Raw genomic sequence first — 5,000 nt, 5'->3', positions numbered from 1 at the left:
AGTACAGATCTTCTTTAGCGAAGACTCCGGGAGGCACGAAGAGGTTTCGGCGTTGTAGAAGAAGATGGTTTGGGGTGAGCGGCTCTAAATCATTGGGATCGTCACTGGAAGGACAAATAGGACGACTGTTCAAGATTGATGTAACTTCTGCAAACACTGTACGCAGCGTCTCCAAGCCAACTAGCGCACCCTGACTACCGAGAACAGCCCTCATAGCTTTCCTGACACTTCTAATAAGCCTTTCCCAAACTCCTGACATATGGCTTGCAGCAGGAGGTTGAAAACGCCACTTTGGCAACGGGCAACTGTACCATTCTACTTCACGAGAATGTAACTCACTCTTAATGCGTTCTTCGTTCAAATCCTGAACCGACAGGCGAAGTTCCTTCTCGGCACCGGTAAAATTTGTGCCATTGTCCGACCATATCTCCTTTGGGCAACCACGAACTGAGATGAATCGAACCAAGGCTTGGATGAACGTGTCTGTTTCCAGCGAACTGACATCTTCAATGTGTACTGCTCGGCTGTTGAAGCATACGAATATGCAGCCATACACTTTGACTGTACTGCGGCTTCGTTTAACGTAAAACGGTCCGAAAAAATCCAGACCCGTGTACGTGAACGGAGGCTGGTAGGGTATTAGCCTTTCTTTGGGAAGATCAGCCATAACCTGTTGGAGAGGAGGCGCGTTACGTTTGCGGCAGCTCAAACAACTACTTAGGATCTGACGCACGAGAACTCTTCCCTTTAAGATCCAGAAGCGCTGACGGATTACGGATAGCACATGTTCACGACCTGCATGGCCCAGGACACGATGGTAGTAGCGAACTATTAAAGCGGAAACGTGATGGGACCTTGGAAGGATCATTGGGTGTGCGGCCTCAAAGGCAATTGGGGCCCGGTGGATTCTACCGCCAACACGTATCACATCATCAATTAAGATAGGACTGAGATTGGCTAACTTGCTGTGACGTTTCACTTGCCTGCCTTCCTTTAAACACAAGCACTCCTCGAGGAAATGCTGGCGCTGAACTAACCGCACGATTTCTCGGCCTGCTTGCTGCAATTCCTCCAACTTGAGTGTACTTGACGTGAGATACTGACGAGTTTCCTTTCGAACTCTCTTCACAAAACGTAGGACCCATGACATAACTCTCAGTAGGCGGGACCACGAAGAATAGCGTTGCAGCGAGAGGTCAAACTGTGGTGCATATGAGGTAAGCATGACAGTCGATGACTTCCGTACTTCCACATCGTCATCTTGGAGATCCTCTACTGGTACATTGGGCCATGTATGGTCAGGTTCCCAAAGGAACTTGGGACCCAACCACCAGCGACATCCAGCGTGAAAATACTGAGCACTAACACCTCGTGACCCATCATCAGCGGGGTTTATGACACCGGGAATATGATGCCATTGTCCTGGGGAACTTGTCTCATGAATTTCGGCAACACGGTTAGCGACGAAGGTTTGAAAACGCCTTGTCACGTTTTTGATATACTGCAAAGATGTCATTGAGTCGGACCAAAAGAAGGTTTGACCCACTGGTAGATCAAGTTCCCTTAATATTATCTTGCTCTGACGAGCTGCTAATACTGCGGCTTGAAGTTCAAGGCGAGGGATAGTCCACTCCCTAATTGGCGCATTGCGAGTCTTTCCCATAACAAAGGAACAATGAATCACTCCTTTCTCATCGGCGAAACGCAAATATGAAACTGCTGCGTAACCGCGTCTGGACGCGTCTGCGAAGTTGTGAAGCTGAACAGTTGATGAGTTGCGAAGTGACTGAACCTTGTAACACCTTGGGATACCAATGGTGATGACACGTGGTAGCTCCTCTAGCCAACGTTGCCATTGTGAGAGGTACGGTTCCGGAATTTGTCGATCCCAAGGGAGTTTATCTCTCAAGAGTTCCTGCAGCAGAATCTTAGCGGAGAACACAAAAGGCGAAAGGAATCCTAGCGGATCAAACAGCGAACTAACTATGGAGAGCACCCCTCGCTTAGTAGGCGGTTTTCCTGATTGTGAAGCTTTAAACTTGAAGGTGTCAGACTGGGCATCCCAGAACACACCCAATGCTCGCTCTAATGGTAACTGATCTAGATCCAAGTCTAGCGATGGATTTGCTCTCAACTCTGGTGAGATAGATTGCAATACTTCCCGGCTATTGCTCGCAAACTTCGTGAGACGGAAGCCTCCTTCCTTCAGCAACTTGGTTAGGTCCGATGTCAGATGAACGGCCTGTTCTGTACTTGGAACGGACTTTAACACATCATCAACATAGAAGTTTCTACGAACTGTTCTGATGACTTCAGGCGAGTATTTTCGTTCGTTGTCTTGTGCTGTCATACTTAAAGCTTTGTTGGCGCAACAGGGCGAGGACTTTGCACCAAAGATGTGGACCAGCATCTTATAGTCTTCTGGTGTGTCATCAATACTACCAGGCCACCACAAGAATCTCAGCCCATCAGTGTCACTTGGCGTCACATTGGTCTGGTAGAACATGCCCTCGATGTCTGCGGAAAAGGCGACTTCTTCTTCACGGAAACGAATTAAGACACCAGTGAGGTCATTGGTAAGACAAGGTCCTTGCAAAAGCTGTTCATTTAAAGATGTGCCATTGAATCTTGCGGCCGCATCAAACACTACCCTCACTTTACCTGGCTTGTTGGGATTTGTTACCGGATGATGGGGAATGTACCAAGTGATGTTACTGACTGCGGCAACTTCCTGTTTGTTCAGCTTCCTAGCATACCCCTTATCCACACAGTCTTGAATCACATCTCTGTACTTAACTTCCAGCTCTGGATCACGACGGAAGCGCCTTTTCAGGTACTGTAATCTTGCTTCAGCTAGAGGTCTGTTGTAAGGCAGTACAGGATTGTCATCCCTCCACAGAAGGCCTATCTGGTAATGGCCATCCAGCAGGCTAATCGAGTTGTCAATAAGTTTTAGGGCTCTTCGATCTTCTACCGATAATGGTTTGGTTTCAGACCTCGCAGTGCCATAGGATTCAATCTTCCAGAATTCCTCGAGCTGGTCGTTCAGGGAAACATCTTCACTACTGATGAGGTTAACCTGTCCCTGGCTGTGGGACTGTAGATTTGAGAAGCCACCGAGTATGCTCGAACCAAGACAAGACTTGATGGCAAGCGGTTCATTTCGGTTTCCCTTTCTTACATCAAGAGGTACGAAGACTTCTTGAATGTTAGTACCTAGTAGGATGGAAATCTTCCTCCTTTCCACCTCTGGGAAACGCACTTCCCGTAAATGTGGCCATTGCTCTAAAGATTTTGACAACCTTGTATGTTTCAGGGGAATAGTAAGATCCTTTACAGCCCATGCAGGGTTGACAGCAATCACATGGTCGTTCTGGCTATCCAATGATGCAATTTTGAAGTTAACCTTCATACCCCTTTCTTCAACATCAGCACTGTTCACTGTCGTGAGAGAAAGCTTACTTAGTGTTCCTTCAATATTTAGCAACTTCACAAGAGAAGGGTCAACCATGGTTATGTCAGACCCTGAGTCAATTAGACCATACGTTGTGATTTGACGGCCAGAATTGCTTATCACCTTCACTGGAATAACTTGAAGTAGCACCTCGGAGGAATTGACTACTGGATTGACTGAATGTGCTGAAGTATTGCATGATGTACCTTGGTCAGCCAACGAGTCCTGGTTGACTTCATTATTTTGACTCACAGTTCCCGAATCAACTACTTCCTTTGGTTCATGAAAATGTAACAACGTGTGATGTGCCTGTCCACAGCCTTCCACTTTACACCTGATTGTTGACTTGCATTTTCTTGAGTTGTGTAGAGATGAACTGATGCAGTTAAAACATATTTTGTGCTGCCTGACAAAGTCATTTCTTTCCCCCAGAGATTTGGATTTAAATGCCTCACACTGGTACAGGCGGTGGGACTGGCAACACATTGGACAAGGCTCACCCTTTGCGGCTGTCATGTTAACAAAAAAGGCGGGTTTAGGGGTCACAGGCGGCTTGCCCCTAGACTTGAATTTAGAAACCACGTTCTCACGACTTCCAGCACTGAAGAAAGGATGGTTCAAAATAAAGGCTCGCTCCCTGAGGAAGTCCACTACATGCTTGAAGGTAGGCATCGCATGACCTTCACCCTCTAGGCGCTTTAAACGTTCAGCAAATTTGGCTTGCATCCACTTAGGAAGTCGCATGATGACTTTCTCAAGGTTGCCTGCATTCATTTCATTCAAGTATCCCATTGACTCTAGGATATCATAAGTAACTTGAACCATGTCTGCGTATTGCTGCAAGCTGTCCTTGTCATTAGGTTGTATAACAGGTCCTCTAGTGAGAGATTCCACAGACGCTCTCACTACTTGAAATGGCTGACCAAATCGGTCCTCCAACGTCCTAAGGGCCTTTGCCAAACCACCTGGCAATGGCTCGTACCGCTGAACTGCAAGAAGCGCAGGTCCCTCTAGAAATTGTAATAGACGGGTCATTTTGACAGCATCATCAAGCGGTTTTGTCTCCACCAGTTGCTTGAACCTCTGGCGAAAGGCAGGATATTGTTGAGGCGATCCATCAAACTTCTGGACTCGCACATGAGGGAGATCATGAGAAGCACTTATCCTTTCCATTGAGGACATAATAGCTGTAAGGCTTTCATTGACAGCTGCACTAGACATGTTAGGCATGACTGCAGATGGCGTGACCGTAGACGGTGTGACTGTAGATGGCGTGACCGTAGACGGTGTGACTGTAGATGGCGTGACCGTAGACGGTGTGACTGAGGTCACAAAGGTCAATGGTTGGTATTCCCCTTGGCAATCACCTTTGACAGGTTTGGGCACATTACTCTCATGAACAGTTGGCTTAAGCTGCATTTTTGGAACCACAAGTGGATCACTAAAACAGATTCCTCCCGTAGCATGCATGGAGGTAGTAGCTGCGGGGTTTTCTACTGCAGGTGTAGACGTGAGAGGTGGGTTCATAACTGACACAGGTGCAGGA

The 5,000-nt window shown here is 47.3% G+C and overlaps 1 protein-coding gene across 1 annotated transcript in view; it reads left to right on the top strand.

The window, feature by feature from the left end:
• Window positions 1-5,000, top strand: part of LOC137972894 (tyrosine-protein kinase receptor torso-like) — a 26,819-nt gene that overhangs the window by 6,624 nt on the left and 15,195 nt on the right. The gene's annotated exons all lie outside the window — the stretch shown is intronic.

The sequence above is a fragment of the Montipora foliosa genome, chromosome 10, assembly GCF_036669935.1.
Source record: "Montipora foliosa isolate CH-2021 chromosome 10, ASM3666993v2, whole genome shotgun sequence".
In the NCBI taxonomy this organism is placed as follows: Eukaryota; Metazoa; Cnidaria; class Anthozoa; order Scleractinia; family Acroporidae; genus Montipora; species Montipora foliosa.
This window is presented reverse-complemented; position numbering and strand designations above follow the sequence as displayed.